Source organism: Ambystoma mexicanum, chromosome 2p, assembly GCF_040938575.1.
Source record: "Ambystoma mexicanum isolate Mex_15411 chromosome 2p, UKY_AmexF1_1, whole genome shotgun sequence".
In the NCBI taxonomy this organism is placed as follows: Eukaryota; Metazoa; Chordata; class Amphibia; order Caudata; family Ambystomatidae; genus Ambystoma; species Ambystoma mexicanum.
In genome coordinates, this window is record NC_090923.1 from 220,900,933 (window position 1) to 220,927,668 (window position 26,736).

Genomic DNA, 26,736 nt, shown 5'->3' on the forward strand with positions numbered 1-26,736 from the left:
ATCTTGACATGATAAGAGCGTTGGCTAGTGTGGTGCAGCTCGCTCTCGAGAGGTATGGTCTGGAAGCTCTGATGAGTTTGCAAGTGTACGTTGTGGATGAGGCAAGGGAATTGACTTGCTTTTTGAGAGTGAGAGAGGAGTCTAAGTAGAATCCTAACGTTTTAACTGCAGACATCACCTTGATAGGGTTGTTATAAATGTTGAAGGATGTGTAGTTTGGGCTGAGTTTTTGGATATTAGTTTCAGAACGTAAGATTAGTAATTCTGTTTTTTCGTCATCCAGGCAGAGGCCATGGGATGCCATCCATGCCTGAATGAGGGTGTATATTTTGTTCACCAAGGCTGAGTCAGTCTCGAAGTTGCCTGAAAGGGGTATGAGGATCTGTGTGTCTTCTCCATAATTAGTGTAGGTGACACCCAGTCTATCCAACTTGTCAAACAGAGGCTTTGTGAAGATATTATACATAGTAGAGGAGACGCAGGAACCTTGTAGGACCCTGCAGGTTATTTTAATGGGGTCGGCAGAGGCTGAAGTAGAGAAGACTCTCATGGTCCGGTTAGCTAAGAAGGATTGGACCCAAGCTATAGCATCTTTGGTGAAGTTGGCAGCAGATTGGAGGTGGTTGCATAACACTGCATGGTCCACCAAGTCAAACGCTGCAGTCAAGTCCAGTAGGAGTAGCAAAGCTATTTTTCCATTATCCTTTAGTTCTTCAATGTGTGTCTTAAGGTCTAACAACGCTGTTTCAGTGCCATGGAGAGGGCGGAAGCCCGATAGTCGTGAGCCAAGTAGGTGGTTGGCTTCTAGATAGTCCTGAATTTGTATGTAAGCAGCTCTATCTAAAACTTTAAGTAGAAATGGCACAGTGGTGATGGGTCTGTAATTGGTAGGGATAGAGGGGTCCAGAGTTTGTTTTTTAAGTAATGGTAGAACCCAGGATTCTTTAAGATTGTCCGGTACTGTATTAGTTTTAAATGAGGAATTTATCAAGTTGGAGATAAAAGGGGCTAGGTCTCTAGCTGCATCCTTTATTATCTGTGCTGGGCACGTGTCGCCTTTACAGTTAGAAGGTTTGAGGGAGAGTATTATTTTTTCTGTTTCAATTATGGAGATAGTCTTGAATCTAAAGGGTGTGGTTGTCCTAGTCAGTGAAGGTTGACTAGTTTGTTGGTCAGTGAGTGGTAGTGAGGCCTTTTTTTTGGCAATTTTGCATTGTAAGGACAGGATTTTATTCGAATGAGCATTTTGTATGTTAGTACACCATACTTTATCCTTTGGGACATTGTCTACCGGTTGAATTGGGGATTCTAGTTCACGGAGGATGGAGAATAATTCTTTAGTGTTGGATTTAGCTTTCTCAATCCTGTCATTGAAGGTGTTCTTTTCGGCTTTGGTTATTTCTTTTTTGTACATTCTCGCAAATTCTGTTAGGTTATTTTTGTTATTTTCAGAAGGGGAGTGACGCCAAATGGACTGGAGTTTCCTTTTTTGTGATCTTAAGGATTTGAGTTGGGGGTGAACCAGGCATTCAGGTGTGCTACTTGCCTAGCTTTGCGCAGTTTGACAGGAGCAATCATGTCCAGTGCCTTAGTCATGGCATTGTTAAAGGTATTTACCAATGCGTCAGGGTTGTTATTTTCCATTCCTGAGATGGCAGGGAGGAGAAGAGGGATACGTTTTTCAGCAGTGATGTCCTTCTTACTTCTGGTAGGGAGAGGCAGTGCCATATTATTCGGCTTGGGGCTGAGGAGCTATAATGCGGCAGAGCAATGTATTAAGTGATGATCTGTCCAGGATTGTGGGACTCTCAGGAAGTGTGATTTTTAGGGGGAGTTTTGTCCGTGGTATAAGTAGTTTGTGTTAGTGTGGAGAAGGGGTTCTTAGACCTGGTAGTCGTTCGATTATTGACGTTGTTAGGGAAGTTTCTATAAGGTTCATAGATAGGAGACAATCTAGACCTAAATCTCAGATTTCTATCCCTAGGAGGGTTTGTTATGATGGCAGTGGCCATAATGGTTATGATGGCACAGGTAAGTAGTGCCGTCTGGGCTAGTTTAGTCAAGTAGGCAGAGGTCATTGTCAAACTATGCTGAGGACATACTAACATCTAAGTGTTGATTCAGTGTAGATGAGGGGGGACGGGACTTCTGTGCTATACCTTTCCTATGTTGTAGTTAGAACACATCTAGGCTAGTCAATGCAAAGCACTCATAAGCTAAATGCAATTATGGGCGCAAGGCACATCTAGGCTAGTCAAAGGAAACACACGTAGGCTAAATGCAATTGTGGGCGCAGGGCACATCTAGGCTATTCAATGCAAAACACACATAAGCTAAATGCAGTTGTAGGCGCAGGGCACATCTAGGCTAGTCAGTGCAGAACACACATAGGCTAAATGCAATTGTAGGCACAAGGGACATCTAGGCTAGTCAGTGCAGAACACACATAGGCTAAATGCAATTGTGGGGGCAAGGCATATCTAGACTGGTCAATGTAGCCTAGTAACAATAATAGATTAAGATGCATGTAATTATTTGAAGCAATGAAGTTAAGTCTAAATATGGCGGGCACAGTGAAGGCTATGAGTCCATATGACTGGTGAAGCAGTGATGGTTCAGCTAAGTGCTATAGACCCCTCTAAGGGCTGATCATACAACAATAGAAGGGGCTGTTGTTACTTTCATCAGTCCAAGGTCAATAGTTAATAGTTAGACAGTAATTCAGTGGATGCAGCACGTAGGATACATTTGTCTATTCATCATCTCACAAAAGTGGGGGGTCATGTAAAAGCACTATGCAGGCACATGATATATTACAGTCACAAACGGGAGCATGGTGAGCAGCAGGACTTAGTGTAGAGAAGTCCTTGGCTTCGGCAGCTGCTGGTGGGAGTAGATTGGGAGGGTGTACTGGGCACGGAGCACAAGTTAAATGCAGACACGTTCAGAAATGTTTAAAGACAGTGACAAAATGCCAGCCACTAGGCTTTAATGTTACCTTCAAGACGCATGGGTGCTGGGGTAAGCCACACAGGGATTCCGGCAGAAGCAGAAGGCTGGTGACAGGCTGAGGACAGGAGGCAGCCTTGTTTCCTGTGCCTTGGTGAGGTGGGCCGGCTTTATGCCTGCCTGCGTCCAAGAAGTAGCACCAGTAGCCTATCCGGAGCCAGGAAGTTGTGCTTAGGCAGGTGTAGGTGGAGGTGCTAGTCAGCCAGTTCTCAGACCGCCATCTTGGAATAGGCACTCCTCGTGGTGCTCAATGGTGGATTCAGAGAACAGGGGGCAAAAAACGATTTTGGCAACGTTTTTGCATTTAAAATAAAAACGGATGTGCAACATGAACGCACTTCGAATTTAGAGGTGCTCAGATGAATTTTCGACTACTTTGAATTTTCGAACAACTACTTTGTTTGTGATGCTATGGTAGAATCGTGATCACATGTGACCAGTCGTCACGTGATCGTGATTCCGCAATATTGGATTGGGAGAAAATTATTTAGGGATTACTGCTAACGGATTGATTTGTTGAAGATTTGTTGAAGAGCACTTATATTAATAGTACTTTACATGGCTTGATGTCACTAAATCATATGCCCCTCCCCTGACCCTCACATCACCAACCCTAGTGCTATTCTACACCTTTCTCGGAGACGTTCCTCTTCAGCGTAGCCAAACGCGCCCATAATCACCTACGTCATGTGACGCAGAACCCAAAAATCAACACACATCCGCTAACAACACAGCACGTCACAATTCGGAATATTAAACCGTACTTTTAAACAAAACAATAACACTGTACAATTTTTAAAGTACTTTTATTTCACAATAAACGCTCCAAGAACATCCGACTATTGGCATATTTAATAAAATTGCAAATTAGTTTCTTTGCTCGTGATCCAAAATGTTTATTGTGAGGCACACGTTGTTCTTTTTGCGTACACAAAGTGTTCGTTTTCGGTAAAATAACTGCTTGGCCGCACAGTGAATTCCAGGGCTTCTACATCAACTTGGGCCTAGACCACCATAAAGGATGTTATGTTACTCCTAATCGCTATTACAGCATACGGGCACATGGGCCCTAGGCGATCGCCCCAAAAACAAGTCACTGTGATTTTTTGTGTTTGAAAGGGGGGTGGCCCTCTCCCCCCACCCTAAGTGGATGGAGGCACCTTATGTAGCCTTCCCTGGGGGCAGATTTCTGCCCCTAGGAAGGGGTAAATGAGATGCCCCCATCCATTTGGGGTGGGGGCCACTGCAAATATTGGCCGAGTCACCCCCCAAGCCTGGGGCAGTACGTTTTGCCCCCCCGCCGGTCGGGCAGATGGCCACACACATGTGCCCATCTGCTCCTAGGAAAGAGTACATGAGAGGCCCCCATCCATTTGGGGTGAGGGGAGAGGCCACTGCAAATATTGGCAAAGCCACCCCACCCTCCAAGCCTGGGGCATTATGTTTTGCCACCCCCCTGGGGCAGATGGCCACACCCATATGCCCATCTGCCCCTAGGGAAGGGCAAAACTAAAAATATATATATTATAACTTGTTTTGGGTGGGGGCCGGGGTGTGGGGGTTCCATTAGACCACCAGGATTTTTATTGTTTGAAAGGGGTCGGCCCTCCCCCCCACCCTAAGTGGATGAGGGGGCACCTGATGTAGCCCTCCTTGGCGGCATATTTCTACCCCTAGGAAGGGGTACATGAGATGTTCCCATCCATCTGGGGTGAGGGGAGCGCCCACTGCAAATATTGGCAGAGCCACCCCGCCCCCCAAGCCTGGGGCAGTACATTTTGTCACCCACCCGGGGAAGATGGTGACACACATGTGCCATCTGCCCCTAGGGAAGGGCAAAACAAAAATGTATATATTATAACTTGTTTTGGGTGGGGGTGGGGGGCCCACTAGACCACCAGGATTTTTTTGTGTTTGAAAGGGGGGGTGGCCCTCTCCCCCCACCCTAAGCGGATGGGGGCACATTATTTAGCCTTCCCTGGGGGCAGATTTCTGCCCCTAGGAAGGGGTAAATGAGATGCCCCCATCCATCTGGGGTGGGGGAGGCCATTGCAGAAATTGGCAGAGCCACCCCCACGCCTGGGGCAGTATGTTTTGCCCCCCGGGGGGGAATATGGCCACACACATGTGCCCATCTGCCCCTAGGAAAGGGTACATGAGATGCCCCCATCCATTTGGGGTGAGGGGAGAGGCCACTGCAAATATTGGTTGGAGCCAACCCGCCCCCCAAGCCTGGGGCAGTACATTTTGCCACCCCCCTGGGGGCCAATGGTCACACACATGTGCCACCTGCCCCTAGGGAAGGGCAAAAAAAAAAATAATATATATATATATATATATATATATATATATATATATATAATAACTTGTTTTGGGTGGGGGTGGGGGGCCCACTAGACCACCAGGAATGTTTGTGTTTGAATGAGGGGGCACCTTATGTAGCCCTCCCGGGCGGCAGATGTCTGTCCCTAGGAAGGGGTACATGAGATGCCCCCATCCATTTGGGATGAAGGGAGAGACCACTGCAAATATTGGCAGAGCCACCCCGCCCCCCAAGCCTGGGGCAGTACATTTTGCCACCCCCCTGGGGGCAGATGGTCACACACATGTGCCATCTGCCCCTAGGGAAGGGCAAAAAAATATATATGTTATAACTTGTTTTGGGTGGGGGTGAGGGGCCCACTAGACCACCAGGCCGCGGACCTGGGGAGTGCTTATAAGGGGGTGGCTTGCGATCGCTCATCCACCTTGTTTGCTGTACCCCTCCACCCCCGGAGGACAGTTAAAGCAGCAACATCACACACCTGGTCCCTCTACTCCCATAACAGGGCTTACTCAGAGGTACAAACAAGATTTCCTCTTTCTTTGAAACCCCCATCTTTCCATTCCAAGAGACACACACGTCTCCTTGCCCCACACAAAAAGTAGCAACTTGCAGTTGGTAGAAAGGCTTCAACTCCTTTATTTGGCTGGAGTCCACTTACAGGTGATCTGCCTCTTAACGAGCTGGCATCCTAGCTGTGGCCCACTGGAAGTAATATTTCCTCTCTCTTACCATGAGCTCATAGGCAGATGAAAAATCCAGAAATGCAACACACAAAGACATGTCCTTTGCTGCTGCATCCTTTAATTTTCTTCTTTTTTCTTTTCTCTTGTTGTACACAGTGATATTTGTAATTTAATACGTACTGCTATTTTAATTTGAATTTTGTGAAAAGTCGTATTCTTTGACTAATACACAATAAATAATAAATAAATAAATAAATAAATAAATAAAAGTCCGCAAGATGTCCCCTATCCCTCCAGATTTTATGTGTCTCCTACACCTCTGTCCCGAACTAACTTTCTTTTTCCTCCCTTGTCATCAAGAGAGGTCTCCTCCATCCCTTTTTTACGTAGTTTCATCTGCGGACACTTTCCTCCAATCATATTGAAAAGGATTTTTTCAACAGCACTCTTTACTTTTCTAACAAAGGAATCCTTGCTCAATGAGCAACTGTATCCATTCATATTTCTGGCTAGGCATACTTTTTGCTTTCTGCAAACTGAATACAGAAGAGAGAGAAAAATAAATGCCAGTGCACTTTTAAAATAATTATCTTTTCACCTCATTTTGTGCATAAGACATTATAATGTTAAGGATGTTTGATTTTATTTTTTTGATTTTATTTTATTTATAAAGCGCAAAAAACCAGGCCCAGGGGCAACCGGGCGCATACTCTTAAACATGTTACAAAAAGCAGTAGTTACAGTAAGTTACAAAAATATATCGCATATGTACATGTACATACCCTTAAACATGTTACAAAAAGCAGTAGTTACAGTGAGTTACAAAAATATACAGCATATATACATGTATACATATATAGAATTAGTGCTTTAGTAAATGTCAATTAAAGTTAGTTAGTTATAGATAAATAATGTAGTCTTCTATGTATGAGGGATTGAAGAGAAGAAAATAAAACAAATGGTGCACTTTACTCTCTGCAGTTTCACATTGGGCTTTTGCTGTGTTATGAATTATGTAACTTGCATGCCACCAGCAATATATTCCCATGTTATACTGGCAACATAAAATAACTATATGTGTGTGCTACATTATTGCTGGCAACAAAAGAATTTTCCATCACATTTAGTGAAGCGCTATATATTCTAAAGCACTATAAATAGCACCACGATCAGCGATCATCCTGATGAAGGCCACCACTACCTCGGGCTCTTACCCAGCCCAGCATGGCCGAAACACTCCAGTGTCAATGTTCTGTAACACAACCACTGTGTTTATGTGTTTATAGATAGTGTTGTGTACACAGTCTTGTTTGATATCCCCGGACCTACTACAGTCCGGGTTTGCACCCTGTAAAATTCCTAGTCTCTCACTTAGCTGTATTGTATACTTGTGCATCACCTTGGAAATTGCACCTCAATAAAAGAGAGGTCGATACTCATCTGTATTTCCAGTGTTAAATCACGTCTGTCCGTAAACTTTTGTGCTTATCGAAAGTCATGTAAATATTTAATTTTATTATCTGTGCAAAACCGTTTTGGAGGCAGAATAAAAAAGCTTCAAAACTCAGACAGCGGTCCACGGGTCTCGCATCCTGATTTCTAGCATTTTGTATACAGGTACCCGCCTGGGCATATCAGGGTTCCACCAGGCGCCCTTTATATACGTCGTAAATACCTTTGAGCCATGCACCTGGGCAAGGCCTTGATCAATGAATGGCAGTGGCCATCTGGACACTGGCACTCTGTTATTTAATTCTCTCAAATCTGCACACAGATGCCATTGACCAATTGGCTTTAACACACCCAAAATAGGAGTGTTGGATGTGCTATGAATGGGCCTGATAATTACCCGAGACTCCAGGTTTTTAATTATTTCTACCAGTGACTCTAAACATGCCAGTGGTAATCTATATTGGCGCACAAATACTGAATTTCTACTACACCTTTCTGGTAATGTGGCAACATGTAAATTAGTTAGACCGCAATCATATGCATCGTTAGCAAAAATATCTTTAAATTCAATAAATATTCTTCTCAATTAATTTTTATCCTCATCGCTATCACATGCATCTGCTAACACAATCTACTCCCCTGCCATTTTTGAAAATTCTGGAAAATCCTCCAGTGGAGGAATCTCTGTGCTTTCCTCCAACTGTGTGGCTGTGTCTCTCTGTAAAGCTGCCACTCTTAAATATTTTGGCATATTAACCTTTGTTTGAATGTGCAGATTTTCTATTTCATTTTCATTTAAGTCAAAAACTATACAATTCTCTTGGTGACAGCACACTGTTTCATTTGAATTATAAGGGAATACAGATTGAATTTTAAAGATCTCTTTGGGCTGAGAATCCAGATATTCTGGCAACACACCCTACGCATCTACATATCTCTCAGGAATATTTCCAATTACCATGTTATTGAAATCTGCAGTATAATGGGATTTTTGTATGGCCATTCCTATTGACGAATTTTCCTCTAAATGAATATCCTGATGTCCTTTATTATTCACCATAATTTTGACAGATCCTTCTCCAACATCTATCAATGGGGTGTATTCATAATCCAGGCCTTGTTGCTTCATGGACTCATTTAAACCCACAAATGCACCAGAATCTTTCATTTTCTGTCCATTCTTGCACTTTAGTGTAATTGCAACCTGCTTGGTGAATGCAGGAATAGTAGTATCCTGCCTCACCTGTAATTCAATTGCATATGGGACCAGTTGTGCGCAATGATAAGCTTTTCTTTTGTCTTCAAATTCAGGTGCAGGCCCACTTAGCCGTGACCAGAATTTTTTATTAAGGAAATCTAACACCATACAGATTCTGTGCATGATAGCATTGCCCAAGTAAACATCATTTTGTGTTCCACTCACTATCAACACATTATGGTAAATTGTTTTCTGCCCAATATTAATCTTCAGCATGCATCTCGCTGCAATTCGGTTTTCAAAGTCTGGATTGTCCAAACCAGAGATATATTGGTTTTTAATTCTAAATTTTGGGATCTCCTCCCTCCACATTATTTTCTGCAGTAATTTCTCATTAATAAAGCTCCTTTCCTATTCAAGCGCTAACGTAGCTTTTATCACTTTAGAATGGTCATTTATACCAATGTGAATCCATGGTTGCTCATCTTCCATGCGTATTTCAGCAAGAGTGGTAATGTGTTTTTCTGTGTCTGTTTTAGGAGTAGTATTCTGTTTGCATTTCTTCTCTTTTAAATAGAAGCGCAATGTGTGCTCATCTATTTCAGTTTGACATTTCTTCCTAGGATCTAAATAAATCTGCACAGATTATTTTTCTTTTTCACTTTGCATTTTATCTTGACACATCAAAATGACAGTAACACTACGTACACAGCTATTCTGAAGGTATACCTCCACTGCATCATTCGTTTTGGCAACAGTGTGGCATTCATTTATACTGCTGTTTTGTGATTTTATTTCCTTAGGTCTCACTTTTTTTGTTTGTTAAGGACCACAGTACTCCTTTCACCCCATCTATGAGAGGAGACAATCTTTTCAGGCAATCTGTCCCCATCAAAAATGGAATTTCACAAATAGATGTGATCAGTACTTCCTGTTTCATTCTGTGTTTTCCTATCTTTATGTCAACTTCGGTAACACCTCTAATAGGCACCACCTCACCGTTAAAATTATGCACTGGACCTTCACTTTGCCTCACTGTGATCTGATTCTGTGGAGATCTCCCTTCATTGATACTTTTGACCAATTCTTTGGACATAATTGTGGCCTGTGCGCTGTAAGGATATTTGGCGTGTTACAGCACAGTGTACAGCACTACTGCACAGGTAGCATTTTTTTTTTATGCAGCACCGCCACAAGGGTGCGGTGCATTGCTATATGTGTTACCAGATTAACAAGGAAAGACAGGCTATTCAGTCAAAAACGATTTTAACATATAAGATGCAAATCTATTTTTACAGTTAAAAGCACACGTGCACATTCAAAAATGCACACTATTTTTCACCTGAAATGCCTATGGTGCAAGAGACACATTTGAAAATTAATAACTAACATTACTCATAAATAACCTGACTAATAAAACTGAATTTAACATAACCCACTAATAAAAATGTGTCTCCACTGCAGAAATAGGCCTACTCTGAAAGTGAACTTTTAAACGCACATTCATTTTTTTTCGTTTTCTCTGCTGCTCTGTCCACATAACTACAGGAAGCAAAAGGGCTCGAAAGAACAGGAAATCAGTTGGTTACAAAGTATTACTATAAAAATGAGCCATTGTGTAGAGAGGGAGGAGATGGCATGATTGATTCTGATTGGAGCGGCGTCGTAGCAAGTATCATGCTAGAGGCAGTGATTAGGGTTTTGCTGGGGGGAGTTTGAAGAGAGAGGGAGAACAGTGGAGATTTGGAGAGCTGGGAGAAGGACCTGTTTTTTCCTGGTTGGAGCATTTCTGCTGAAAAAGCTGAGAGTTCCAGGCAATAACCCCGGTTTGAGAACGAAAGGCGCTCGTTTTCACTGGGGTTAATCTTCAAGGGAGCCACATTCAGAAAGAGAACAGCTGAAGAAAACTAGGGCTGAACAGATAAGGTAATTACAGAAGTGTGGGAGCTGAGTGTGTACGAGAATATTCAGTCAGTGTAGGAAAGGAGATTCCTGTGCCTTAATAACATGTTAATGTTGCAAAGTGAGTTCTTTTCTCCGCCACTCTCTTTTCAGTGTATCACAGACAATGCTGTTACTGTGCTATTTTATTTATTTCTGTAAAGAGTGAGGTCGTGTTTAAATGCAACTTTTATAATACAGAAAAATATTTGAAAGCAGACGGGTGGTGTGTTTTATATTTACCAATACAGTGCTGATGATGTGGGGAGATTTTTAAACAGTGCAATTGTCATTTTAAGACAGATGTGTGCATGATCATATTCAGTATGGACAGTTGTGAGTGACTGTTTGTAGCATAGCTCGTTGGAGGTACATGAGGTACATAAGGTAGTGGAAATGACCACAAAATTACCACATATAGCTCTCTGTCGTAAATAAGTCAGTGAGATCGCCCATGGTGGCACACTAACACTGACACTGAAAATGTGGTATTCCTGAAATGTAGGTCTGAGGTCTCTCTAGTGATTACACGAAAAATCTAAGCAAAGATAAGGGATTCTGGACATTAGGGCCACAAATAAAACAAGGGAATTATGCTCACCAAAATACCACCAACCACGCATACCAACCACGCATACCAAATATGCATGTCTGGGTGCTGAAATAATGCATGTCCACTGTATTATTGTTGTACATGGCCCAATCTGAATACAAGGAGTGATTGTTGCTATTATTTTTTTCGGCGGTAATAAAATACCGTCAGGCCCCAAATCTCCACAAAATACCCTACAGCGCCGGTGTCAATCATCGAAAATGTATTGCATTTCTCTTCCACATTGATGGGAGCATAATACCTGTCTTCAACTTCCTCTAATACACACAAAAAGTGTGAATTCTTACTGATTTCAGGACTCACCTTTCTCAGGCCTTTTTCACTTTTGGCTGAGCACATTGGTAAATGGAAAGACATTTTTTCCTCCTTTCTGTCCATTTCTGTGTGAGAGACTTTATTCATTTCCCCACATTTAGAGGTCTTTTGGAGTGTGCCCACTGTTCGCCCATCCATCCAGGGATCATCAGAGGTCACATTACAATCCTCCAACTGAACATGTGTAAAAACATCACTTGATAATTTGCCATTTTCTAATTCTGTGCATTTGTGGTTATTTGGTGTGGTCCCAGTCTTTTTAACTTCTTCAAAAATCTGTGGCTCAAAGAACTCTTCAGATGATTGATCTGTACCCTCCATTGGAGTATTTATTCTTTCTGCCTGTGTTTGATTAGTGTTTTGATTGTCGAGGGAAGGGGTTCTAGCATCCCCACCTGCTCCCTGTTCAATTGTATTACCCATGTATGAGTTGTCTTTTTTAAATTTGTCCCTCTGTTCTTTTGGAATCGCATGTTTTCCTTTTTCATTTGTGCAAATCTCCAATGTTTCATTTAACTCTAGGTTAAATCGAACTTCTTTTGTAGATGTATTTGCAATTTCCGTCACATGTTCATTTGTCGGCATTTTCCTTTTTAAATCATTAAGCATCTCAGAATCATTATGCAAAACCACACCAGGACAATCTGTTTTCTTAGCATTGCAGGTATCATTATTGTTTAGTCACTTATTATCGGAAACCACCCGGTCATTGCTATGGCCTTCTGCCACCTCCTTTGATGACTGTTTTTGTGCTGTACAGAGCTTTCCTATTTTCTCAGCCAACATTTTCACTTGGGCCTCGAGACACTGGAATCTTTCCATCTCTCTAGAATCTTCTCTCTGTGGCCTAGGTCGATATTGGTTGTTTTCCCCCTGATTGAACCTATTCTGATATCTCTCAGGAGAATGATTTCTATTGGGATTGCTTCTGAACTCTTAATTCATATGTGGAGGGGAGCAGGTTGCACCCATCCTTTGGTTGTCGTCCCCTGGTGGTGGTGAAACATTGTATTGACGTGGAGTATAATTCATATTCTGCCTCATGTCCTGTCTCTCATTTTGCAAGTACTGTCCCCTATGCTGATTCCCATCTTCAGTAAATTGATCCACATATCGGGATCTATCCTAATTACCATAGATCATGGTGTTAGGGTCAAATCAGCTCTGTGTCCCCAATGTCTGGTAAGGGCCATTATTTCTTTGATCCTGACTTTGTCTCTGATTATTATTCATATTTGACATATCAGGCCGATATCCTGCTCAGGTCTGTCTCCTAATTACCTAGGGCTAATGTAGATTTCCCTATTACTAGGATCGTGTGATTGAAACATCGGTGCAGGGAGTGACAATCTCTGTTGATTACCCCTTTGTTCAGGTGTCAAATTATTTTTACCTGGACTTTGAGCAGATTCAAGAGACATTTTGGCTGACTTGACTCGATCACTGTTGCTGAGGGTACTTTAGATTTTGGTCTAGTGTCTTTCATTTTATCACTCTCTCTAACCTGACAATAGAGTACTTCATATAATGTTGTGCTTTGGTGTACAATCCATTCAAAGGACTTGTCACAGTCAAATTCACAGACTAACTGTGATATGATGTATTTCTGTAGCCCATAGAAGGTCAAAAGATACATCAAAGCTAGAAAAAGCTCTTTTTAAACCTTGCAAAACCTGGCCAGGTGACATGTTAGGCCCAGCCGTAATCGTGTATGCAACCTTTTTTGCCTCTTGCAATTGGATTGAGAAAAATGACGTCTAATCTCTTTTCCAAACTCTGCCCATGTCTTGTTCTGCTGTTCATTTAACCCTCTAATGATACTGGCTGTGGGAGCATTTAGAGTTAAGTGAAAGTATTGCCTGTATTGTTCCTTAGGTATCTGGAGGGCTTTAAATATATCATGCACCGCTTCTAAGTGGTCCTCTATACAGCACTCCCCTCCTTTTTTAAATGGCTTGATCAGAGCCTTGATTGATTTCATTATTGTTATGGGGCTACTTGTTGCTATGCATGGAATTGCACTACTTTGTGATTCAACCCTGGTTTCAGATGTATGAGATTGGTGGTGGCCCACAATGGATGTGTCAAATCCCCCAAGGGCATTACAACCAAGTTCATTCACCGGCCCAGCCACTGGGGCACTAGTTCCCTGTGTAGAAATAGGATTCACCTCAACTCCATTGAATGTGGTGCCCTGCTGTTTATCCTGGGACCTGGAAATGCATATATGCTGTTCCAAACCTTTGCTTTTTAAGAAGCCTGTCTGCCTCCTTACGCAAATAAGTGTTTTCATCACCCATATTATTAATTACCTCTTGCATATCGCCCATTTGCATTTGGCATTCATTGAATTCTTTGTTTCTCGTGTCTCTTTCTTGAAACATTTTAACCATTTCCTGTTCAGCATTTTGGAGATCGCTTTCTTTCTCAAAATGTTCTTTTTGCAACACCTGCATTTCCAAAACAACCTCATCTTTATCTTGTCTAATATGATCTACCAACGCTTTAAAATTTTTCAATTCTTGTTCACTATTCTCAAACTGCTTCTTGCTTTGAGACAATTGAGTGTCGAGATCTCTAAATTTTGACTGCATGTCCTTTTGACATACCTCCAATTCTGCTCTTAACTTTTCCTCTTTTTCACTTGCTCCATCCAGATCAGCTCTTAACCTGCTAATCAGCTTGGTATCATGTTCTTGCATTTGCAGGGACCTATTTAGGATAAACCATGTCTTGGCACATAGCCGTATCAGACAATCTTTCTCTGCATGTTTATCAACTGCATTTAATAGTCTCAAAAGGCAGACCTGAATTATGCTGCCTTCTGCAAAAATGCTGTCTAATTATTGTTTCTGTACTTCACCATAGATGCGGTCACACCATTCTGTGTCATTATTTGATGACCATGTCCCATGTGCATATAGCTTTGTCTCCAGATATTGCACTAGCTCTGGGAATGTGGCCTCCATTTGAGACATTCTGAAATGCACTTTTAGTGTCACACTGCTATCATGAAATGGGTTCCCTTTAATGCACGTATGGTAGTGTGAGACACACTTTCCATGCCCAGTAGGTGCTCTATAGCCAGAGTCCTAGCCAATGCACCATGTATGTAGGATATTTTGTGTAGATTTGGGTTTGGGCAGTATTTTTCTTACCGCCAAACTATGAGCGGTAGTTTGGTAGTAAGTAGAAATTATCCTTGCATTTATATTGGGTTTGGCCTCATATCATTCTAGCGACTATACCTTGTTATATTATATTGGAGAATTTAATACTATGTATTACTTGCGGTATTTTGTGGTAGTATGTTTTTTGCTGTATTTAGTGGTGAGCATAATTTCTTCCCTACATCATAATCCCATCATAAACAAAACCTTCTTTCTATTAGAGTACCTCCTAGTGATCTATAGAGAGCCTTGGGCCTATACACACAAGAAAACCCAACACTCTTATATAGAGTGCCACCTACAGTCTGTGGCCGGTATAACTGGCTTAACTACACCAGTGATCTATGCGCCCGCAGGCATTACTGGCTCATAGACCTCCAGTAATATATATATTATATTAGATTCCTTCCAAAATACATGCAAGGAGGACACACACACACACACCTATTTTATCACTGCTTATTCTGGTTGTTATTCTGTCTGCATAGGCAAATTGACAAATGTATTACCAAAGAGAATGAATCTCCCCTGTGTCCACATATAAAATCCCGAATGCAATAATGACTCTAAACAATTTGTTTTTATATTCAGATTATATTGTATACAAGTACAATTCACAATTCAGTGCTTATCATGAACATTTCACCATTATCTGTAACAAAAGGAAAAGAAACAGAAACAGAGCAAACAAGCCTTTTTAAAAACATGAGTTACTTTTTAACATTCTAAACATGACGAAGTAAAATGTAGGGGATTTCCTTTGCTATCCTGCCTACATGACATTTTAATTCAGTCATCCATCTGACTGCACAGAGTGACCTCACTTAAATTTTATCTGCTTACCAGAAATATTTGTTTGAAGCTCCCCCACACAATCTTGCTTTGCTCGCCTCAGAAAAACAGGCCCAGTCAACGATCTGCTCCTGTAATCTTGGGTGATTGGAATGCGCGGCGAGAAATTCTCCAGCCAGCACTCAGTGATCCCAGGCACATCTGTCCTCAGAGCCCAGTTATCCCGAACTAACTTTCTTTTTTGTCCCTTGTCATCAAGAGAGGTCTCCTCCAGCCCCTTTTTACGTAGTTTCATCTGCCGACACTTTCCTCCAATCATATTAAAAAGGATTTTTTCAACAGCAATCTTTACTTTTCTAACAAAGGAATCCTTGCTCGCCGAGCAAGGTATCCATTCTTATTTCCTGCTATGCATACTTTCTGCTTTCTGCAAACTGAACGCAGAAGAGAGAGAAAAGAAAATGCCAGTGCACTTTAAAAAAAATTATCTTTTCACCTCATTTTGTACATAAGACTACATTATAATGATAAGGAAGTTAGAATAAGTGCTTCAGTAAATGTAAATTAGTTAGTTATAGATAAATAATATAGTCTTCTATGTATGAGGTAGTGAAGAGAAGGAAAAAAATGGTACACTTTACTCTCTGCAGTTTCACATTGGGCTTTTGCTGTGTTATGAATTCTGTACCTTGCATGCCACCAACAACATATTCACATGTTATACTGGCAACATAAAATAACTATATGTGTGTGCCCCATTATTGCTGGCAACAAAACAATTTGCCATCACATTTAGTGAAGCGCTATATATTCTAAAGCGCTATAAATATTCTAAAGCGCTATATTTATTACTACAGGACCCACGTCTGGGCATACCAGTCCCACTCGGGGCGACTAAGCAAAAGAAAGAGCTGATGACTGGAAGGTTTAGAATTAATCTTAACCTCTGGCATTGCTCTGGACAACCCTCCAGACAATAGTTTTTCACCTGTCAAGCCATTACAAAAGGGGAAGGACCAAATGACAATCAGGCATAGTACCACCCCAAAAGGGGCAGTCCAGCCCAAACTGCTTTGTCACTTCCCTGCTGCACAAGACCACAAGCATCCCCAAACATGTTTCTGCCTCGTTGGGCCTCATCAGTGAGCAGTAGCTTGGGTCTCTAGGCACAGCAGGCACAGGACCCACATTTGGGCATATCCGTCCCACTCGGTATGACTAAGCAAAACAAAAGAGGTGATGGCTGGTAGCTTTAGATTTAATCTCAACCTCTGGCATTGCTCTGGGCAACTCTCCAGACAATCGTTTTTCGCCTGCCAAGCCATTACAAAAGGGGAAAGACTATATGCAAATCAAATGTGGTCCCACCCCTAAAGGTGCAGTGCAGCTCAAACTGCTTGGTCACTTCTCTTCTGCACAAGAACACAAGCATCCCCAAACATGTTTCGGCCTTGTTGAGCCTCATCAGTGAATTGAGGGAACCAAGCTGAAACTCACTGAGGAGGCCAACAATGCCAAAACATTTCTGGGATTTCTTGTGTTTCTGAGCAGAGGTACATAAAGTAAAGTGTATTCGGATTGTAACAATCCATTAAACAGAAAATATACAAAACAGTCGTACATCATAAGATAAATAAATAAAAGCTTTTTCTACTTCATAAAATAGATGCCGAGACACACAGAAAACATATACAAGGTTATAATCATCATGTTACAGCACAACTAATCATAAACATCCAAAATTCAAGGAGCACATGCAGGGCAAGAGGGCTATAGATGAAGGAGCTTGGATCTGCAGGCCTAGTGTGAGGAATTCGACCATCCGCATGGGAAAAGTGCACTTGCCGGGGCTTTTTTGTTTGATTTAAAAAGAATGAATGATGGGGCCATTCCCCTGCACTTTTTCCACACTCACCGGAGAACAGAAAATAGTCATGTACTGTGGGAGGACACAGCTTACCAATGCCACCCTCCCATGTCATGTGTAGCTGACACCTGACAGCTGTGGGTACATCAAAAGCCTTTGTCTATGGGCAGCATGATTAGAATTTCAAGGCCCCATGGATTTGCATCTCCATTTTGAAACATTGCTGGTGGCAGCAAAAACTGAAGAATGTTAATTAGCAGGCCTGAGGGAAGGCCTGGGTGCAGGGAGTGACCACGGAGACCAAACGCCAGACACCTCTTTGTAATGCAATGTGTCAACTTGGTTCTAACACCCCTCTTTGGTATGAAAGGGAAATGAATGTCCTATCTGGAACCTCTCCTTTCAGAGCATGGAGGTATGTGAATTGTAGGATACAAAAGTCTGCCTGCAACCCCCTAATTCAAAGGACACCTTCCTGATCTTTGGGCCATCCGCCTTGAATGGACATGAGCACTGTGAAGAAGATAAGAGGAGTGCCACACAAGTATCATCCAGCATCCATCTTTTTACGGACAATTTCAAAACAGTTGAGTCCCCGAACCGCATCTGACAGCATCGCTGACTGTTGTCATGCCACAGTCCCCAGAGCAGTCCGAGACGTCTCAACCAGCATTCCACATCTGCCAACCAGCACAGAGACAACGGTTCTTGGACCTGAGCCACCGTGCCAGACATCCTGCAGATGTCGGTCCGGTCTTGCTTGCCGAACTGCCTGCCGCCTGGTACCCGCAGCTGTGTCCTGCCACTAACTCTGTCACACATGCTGTGAAGTGCCCCAGAACTGCCTCGACATTGTGGTTCTGCCATCCTGGTCCTTCTCTAAAGGCCCCTAGAGACAGTTATGACCCTTTGCCCCTTTGGTGCTGAAAACAAATAATCTTAAACTATAAGACTGATTACTTTACTAACTACCCTCCTGTCAGTATCCAGAATGCATCCCTTTCCTTTGTGAAACTGTCTGTCCTCTGTGTTCCTTTACAGTGCGGGTTGTAATTGTAGTGTACTAGAACTGTCTGTTGTACTAATAATAAAGTAGATATTTTTATACAACCTTCACTGGACAGTCATAATTGGGTAATAATTGTATTTTCGCTGTGTTGCAACTAACCAACGATCCATGACCTTGCGGAGATAAGCCTGCCGCTCCGTCTATGTTACCAAAATTGGACAAGGAGATCTTATAATGTACTTGTATACCAATCTGTTCAGGTCCCTTCTGGTGAACTAGAGGTGTGGGGTTGATTGATGGTTTAGAAACTGATATTCATCTCTGGACCACTGGTGCCCTGGAAGTTGATTTGTCACACCCAGGATCCTTTCAAATAGCTGGCAAGAATAAAGATGGTTCACACAGCAAGAAGCGACAGCAACCCGAGAAACACATCACCAAAAAGACCCATCGTACCATTTTGCACTTCTTAGCAAGATCAAGCCTTTCATCCCTGCCCCGAGTTTCAGACAAGTTGTCCAAACACTGTTCATCTCCCACCTAGACAGTGGAGTGGCAATACCCTGCTCGCAGAATTCCCAGGTGGCAATACCCCACTTGCAAAAGTACAAGTTGCCACCTTACCCTCCTGAAAGCCATCCAGCATGCTGCAGCATGCCTCACCACAGTCCTGAGAAAGTTTGACACATCACACAAATATTAAAAGAGATGCACTGGCTACACCTTCAAGCACACATCATGTGCAAGGCTTCTTGCATTAACCTGTGAGCAGTCACAACCAAACACAAATCTACTTGGCCAAGAAACTCAAGGGAACATGTCAAGGGAACCACCACAAAGCACATTGCCAGACTAAAAATATGGAACTGCAAGAGTGAAAAGGACACTAAACAAGCCTTTTCCTGCTTTGCAATGTTTTTCTGGAACAGGTTACCAACGCTTTAGGAAGGATGTTTGGCAAGAACACCTTTCCATTCACTGATCAATCCATGCAACACCAATTCTGCCCCCCTGGAGCTGTCCCATCTCCTGCTCCCCTTTTTATTCTAGTGCCTCCGCTACCCCTGTTACCTAATAGTATCTCCTGGGAATCATCCCCTTTATTCAGTATATTGTTTTGTGAATCACAATAGAGAGCAGTTACATTTCAACTAACAACACATGTGCTGTAATGCATTCTAGAATATTTTTTCCCAATACAGATACTTGGGAGCTGCTTAGTTCAAAAATAAATCAAACACCCATTAGAGACCATATACAAATAGGCATACATACAGACAGTGGGTCTCATTACACGGATGGCGGTAAGGGTTTACCGGTACCGGTATTTTACCGGTACCGGTAAATCCTTACCGCCTTACTACGAGGTCCCTTTGCGGGTTGGGGAATTTAACGCCTGCTTTTTGCAGGCGTTAAAAACCAACCCGCAAAGGGACCAGGGAGCTAATTAGGGTACCACAATTTGCGGTACCGTAATTAGCGCCTTCCCCATTGCCATAGAGCCCTATGGGGCAAAAATGGGGAAGGGCAATGGTGGAAGGGGGAATTACCGCCCCGCCAACCTTGGAATAGGACGGTAATTCCCCTTTCCACCAAGGCGGTGCAGGTATTTTACCGGCATGAACCATGGCGCTAATAGCGCCATGGTTCACCGCCATCCGTGTAAAGAGGCCCAGTGTCAGGGGATTAAGTTACTGATATTATACATACTTTGGCTTTTGCTGAATAAAACAGTGCCTGTAATCTCCCATCCAACGTGGTTGCAACTCTTCATCAAGTTGTTTTGTCTTCTGTTTTTGGCAGTGTATCATGGCAGTCAACATAGAAAGAGAGCGTGCTGTGAATGATATGCACCCCATCATCGCTGTAAAGGACACATGGGGCCTCATTAGGAGTTTGGAGGTAACCATGGCGCTATTAGCGCCATAGCTGCCTCCAAATCCTTTCCGACTCCACCTTGGTGAATGGAGCTATTACCGCCCCATTGCAAGGTTGGCGGGGGCGGTAATTTCCCATTCACCAGGGCCCTTCCCCATTCCCATTTGAGCCCCGATAGGGCTCGATGGGAATGGGTAAGGCGCTAATTACGGTACTGCAAATTGCAGTACCGTTATTAGCACCAAAGTCCCTTTGCGGGTCCCGTCCACCAGGACCCCCAAAGGGAATTCATAATAGGGCGGTAAGGGATTACCGGTACCGGTGCCCTTACCAGTACCGGTATTCCCTTACCGCCCACCTCGTAATGAGGCCCATTGTATCACAGCCACGATTACAAACGTCGGTGAACATTATGGTGTGACTATGGGCCTCATTAAGACCCAGGCGGTAAGGGGTTAACGGTGCCGTAAAAGGTGTCGGTGCCGTTATACCCTTACCGCCTAATTACGAGGTCCCTTTGCGGGTCCCGACCTTAACGGCTGGTTTTACCAGCCGTTAAGGAAGGAACCCGCAAAAGGACTTTCAAAGTAATTACGGTACTGCAATTTGCGGTACCGTAATTACCGCCTTCCCCATTCCCATTGAACCCTATGGGGGCAAAAATGGGAATCGGGAAGGGCCAATGGTGAATGGGGAATTACCGCCCCGCCAACCTTGGAATGGGGCGGTAATTCCTCCATTCACCATGGCGGAGTTGGTAAAATACCAGCATCAACCAATGGCGCTAATAGCACCATGGTTAACGCCAGGGCCGTAATGAGGTGTTATGTATTGTATAGGGGCATTGCCTGATGAAATCCCCCCTCCAATAGTGAACTGGCTATACGAGATGTTTGCTGATGGGGCTTGTGTGGGCTATTCCCAATGACATGCTGCTGGGAAGGGAGCAGTCATCCAAAGTAAAAAACGTCATACTCACCGTTGAACGTGCCTCCGTCTATAGTGCCTGGGGGAGGTGAAGGAGGTGGGCATTCGGCTGGTTAGACAGCATTTTCTAGGGTTGCTTTCTGACCCCAGTAAAACCATGATTTCCATGCATTGCCAGCACATCCCTCATTATAACAATTCTGCCAGACATAATAACATTTCTCCTATAAGAACAACACTAAAAATGCATGCCGTTCAATGATCCCTGAAGAGGGTTCACCTTATAGGAATATCACACTTAAAATAACATCCCCAGCAGACACATTATATATTTCCTTATGGGAACGAGTCCTCCAATAAGAGCATCTCTTCATAATTGCTGCAGGACCCTCGTTGTAGGGTCGTTTGCTGATGTGCATGAGAACATTACAATATATTCATCCCTATAGGAATTTTCACTGATATGCAAACACTCCTCTTATAAGAACATTGCTGCACAGTCCATCACATCGCGTACTGATGCTAGAACATTTCCATTATAAGAACATATCCCTACATTCAAAACCATCTCTCTCTATAGGAATGTTTACCAATATAGAAAATAATCCCTTTATAAAATCCTCTCCCTGATACAAGAATATCCCCCATATAAGAGCATCTCCCCACAATCCCTCTTTTCACACCTTATAAGAAGTGTCCTGATGCAGGATCATTCCTCTATTTAGAACATAGGAACATCTCTCACAGTTCCATCCTGGTCCTACTTATAGATACGTTTCCTCATATAAGAATGTTTCTCTGATAAGAACATATGAAACAGTTTCAGAAAATCCCATGGGGATTATTTCTGATGTAAGATCATAACCAGTCCAATAACATTCCCTTTACTAGAACATCACTCACCGTTCCAGGCTGACAACCCTATAGATATAACCCCCCATAAAAGGATATTGACATCACAAGCAACACCATGGCCCTCCCTTTAGAAGTGATTAATCAGAATATTCATGAGATAAGAATAGCTTGCATGGTCCCAGCACAAACCTGCCGTTTGAATTGTGTCAGAAAATTCTCCTGATAGGAATATATCCTGGAACTCTTAGTGTGCTGTTACTCTGTATATATCTTAAGCAGGGACGATTTGTTAATGGCCATAAAATGAGGATACACAAGACAGTATTACCGTAAGGTTTGCACCCTAAACAATACAAAGAAAGTGCATGCCTGATACAAACATATTTCTGACAAGCACACACAATTTGGTGATTAGTGGCCTTGCACATAAATACTCCATGTCGGCGCATGCTACCATGCATTGCAAACTCCGGGGAGTAGCTCGAGTATGTGCACACCCCTTGAAATGAATCCCAGAAAATAGGTTGCACCTAGGGAAATGAAAGCAACATCTGTGTAAAGCCTCCAGATTGGCTTGCAAGATGAAAGAATCGTTTGGATGGGGCAGGTCTCTGGACTGGGTGCATGCTATGCTTGTTGTCTTCAGAGAGGAGACAGCAAGACGCTTGGCATCCGAGTCTGGGAGATCTCTGGGTGGAACATATTTCTATATTTTCATTGGTAAGTTATTCTTGGAGCCTTTTACAGACGACATCAGGTGTCCTAGCTTGAATTCTGGTCTACCATCGATAGGTATACAATGTAAGGACTTTCTTAGCTTTGGGGCTTAACGGTGCCATTTTGGACTGCTTGAAGATGCTCAAGAAGTTTGGAAGGGAGAGCATCGTAGAAATGTGACCGTACATCACCCTTCTTTCTCCATACCACTGGACCCCCCAACTCTCTAGGGATAAGTCTCCAGGTCCGATGGTGCATACAAGGTGTCATGTTTAGAAGCCTTACTTTTTTACACTCTTCTGCATGTTGCTCCAAATGGGTATAACACATCCATCAAACAACTCAAAACACAGGAGTGAATAATGTGGCATAAAGGCGTTGAATTAGCATGGACATAATGTGCAAATTCACAACAATGTCTGCCTTAAAAAATGTCTACATCGAATACTACTAGAGTGGAAAACTGTTTAAGGGTCCCCTTCAGCACCAACAAATACCATCTGCTCAGAACATGGAAACATCAGTGGAGTAAAAGTGGAATCGCAGCACAGTAGGGACAACAAGCCAATCAACCCATCGCTGCACCCACAACTGGTATCCAGTTTTTTCATCAAATTCTTTTCATTGTGACAGATTTTCCTGCAGGACTTTTTCCGAATGGTCTCACTGCGAAAAACAGGAGGGGTTGGGGGGCGGGGGGTGTTTTGGTAAATAACAATGGGTGGGGTGTAGGTGTGGGGATGGAATGGAGAGCATGTGGATTGGAGGAAAGGGGACATACGTGGGTCTCCACCCACATTTTGCAGTAAAAACATAGGTACAAAATTGTCAAAAAAAAGCTGTGATGAAAAAAAGTGCAAATAAAAGGCATTGAATTACAACAACAACACATAAATACACTGGCTAAGAGAGCACCCATTTTCCAGAACCATGGAAAGAGACACATCTGCATCCCAGCAATGGAGTCAGCTAAGGAGAATGCATGGCTATGCCGAGCGACAACTGCCCCACGCCAGGCAGTCCATCATCCTGCAGGTTGTCCTGTACATCATATTGGTCATCTGCCTCAACCCAGGCACCCACCCTATGCAACCATTAGCCTTCACCCAGGCCCCCAAGCCAGGCAGATCAGCATCCAGCCCCCTGCCGTTGCAGCCCTTCACCCTTCGCCTGGGCCCCCTCAGCAGCGTCAGGGCAGGAGGAGGGGTAAGATAGTCAGAAGGCCATACCCACAAAGGATAGACGAGGCCAGGCTGACCTTCCAGACATTCACCAACAAGCAGGACTTTGCCAACTTCCGTCTGGACATAGCCACCTTCTTCGACCACCTAACAGAAATAGAGTGCTGCATACAGCCTGACAGGGACATTTTCACAATTCACCTCTGTTGAAGCTCCTAACAGTGCTTCATTTCTGTACCACGGGTCGTTTCCAGCATATTGTTGCCCTGGTGCCTTGTAATACCTAACACATCTTTCCATGCAACCTCTCCCATGTACCACCATAAATTATTTTCCGCCAATCCTCAGACCCTCAACCACATGAAGGCACACTTACTGCATAAAAGGCTGGTTGGGCAACTGTATGTGAGTGATGCTTACCTGCTCTTTATACACATGTGTGCATGGTTCCCTGGCTCCACACATGACTTCATGATTCTGACTCAGAGCAACTTGCTACGCAAAATGGAGAGATTACCACTACACCGGTGTGGCTGCCGGCTATGTACATAAGAGCTCACCTTCTAATCGATGGACATTTTGACACCCGCCCCAATCCTGCAGGTGAAGGCAAATCCTCCCACGGTTTGTCAATCAAAGCCATAGCATGTAGCGGTGTTGAGACATACATGACTGTCATGACAGGGGTGCACATGGAACAGAACACACTGGTACGTTCTCTGTTGGAGGAGGAATGCTTGTAAATCACACATTTTGTTATATATATATATATATTCAGTGAAAAAAACTTTGTTAAAGGGACGTTATGGTTCCAAGTAAAACCGAAAAACCCTTGAAATTCGCCAGTTATGGTAAGATAAGCAACCATAACTCGTGCCACCACCGTGCACTGCTAAGACTAACACCCAGGACATCAAAGATGACATCACAAATGTCATTGATGACATCACTGATGACATCACATGTGTATGTACTTCTCATGAAGTATGTGTAGAACGGATTCTTATTATGTTGCGAAAAAAGTGTCAAGAATCATTGCAAGAAATATACCCTAATAAGTGCATTGAACGATGCATTGATAAAAATAGCATCCTATTATGGGGTTCTATCTAGTATACTAAGCGACTCATACAGAAACATAACATTGTGTGCAGCGTACAAGATGAAGGTATGATATTCGTAATGTTAATATGTTGAATAATGAAATGATAATTGTTTTCTTAATAGATTTTTGTGTACTGTGAAATATGTAATAAGTAGCTAATAAAACCCATGTATTACATAATTGCATTACTACAGACAAAACACAAAGACACAAGAACACATACCAATATGGGTATATACAGGGAAAGTGAAGTTAGCAAAAAAGCACAAGTAGTAGCAGAAACAATTCATAACTTAACTGATTAGTTTCATGCAAATAAATGATTGCTCTGTTTCAAAGCTGCTATTTACCCTATGTATATGTATCACTTGATGTGATTGGACCCTAAGGAAAGTAGTGTGAGTACAATGTATACAAATATGACCATATACAGGGAAAATACAGCCATAAAAAAAAACAACAGAACTATCAGAAAGTGCTCATAAGTCTAGTGATTATCTTTATGCACAAAAAGGATTGCTGTCTTTCAAGCTTGTGTTTTCCCATATGTATATGTTTCATATGATGTGACTGTACTCTAAGGGAATTTCTGTAAGAACCTACTAGAAGGATACGTCTACAAATAAAATAAAATTCTTAGTTTGTCTGTTACTGAAGAAAACCATGTGGCCTAGATATGTCAGCAAAAGAAAAAATAGTGAGCCAGACATGTGATGTCATCAGTGATGTCATCAATGACATTTGTGATGTCATCTTTGATGTCCTGGGTGTTAGTCTTAGCAGTGCACGGTGGTAGCGCGAGTTATGGTTGCTTAGCTTACCATAACTGGCGAATTTCAAGGGTTTTTCGGTTTTACTTGGAACCATAACGTCCCTTTAACAAAGTTTTTTCACTGAATTTCATAGGTTTTTAGTTGCGCAACTTAACCATAACGTCTCTTTAACAAAGTTTTTTCACTGAATTTCATAGTTTTTTAGTAGCACAACTTAACAATAATGACTTTGACTTTATATACATGTCATATGGAACTGACAGATCTCTTCTTATGAACTTGATGTCCGCGAACTTATTTAATGTTCGCGGACATGTTCGGAGAACAGTACCACCACCTAAAAACTCTGGGGAGGTATGATGTGTAATAGTTATATCATAACATAGGAACATTTAACAAATTCACAAAGCAGCACACATACAAAGTAAATGTAGTAATACTTAAAAAATGTTACCCATATATGTAACACACTAACCATTCATGTAAATACAATATGTTTTAAAATGGAATATACCAAAAGAAGATAAAGTGGCTTCCACCATAATTACCTCACAGACGCTCCACAACCAACAGCAAGACCAGACGTATACACTACTGATTACATATCTCACCAGACATAGTAAGTGCACTTCTTTTTACTCATATATTTATAAACTTTCTATATTAGAAAAAAAAAAACATATTTCTTCTTTGTTTTCTCACAGAAATGTGTAGTACTCTGGACTGGCTAGAGGAACATTTCCCACGAGACAAAATGTTAGAAGATAGTCCACCTAATGGTACACACTTTACTGTATAAACCAATTGATAAATATTATTTTGTATACATTCAACATATACATTTTTTTTTACAGACCCTACAAAAATTGCAACTTCCAAAGAAAAAGAAGTGGTGGATAACACTCTTGAACACATGACCCACAAA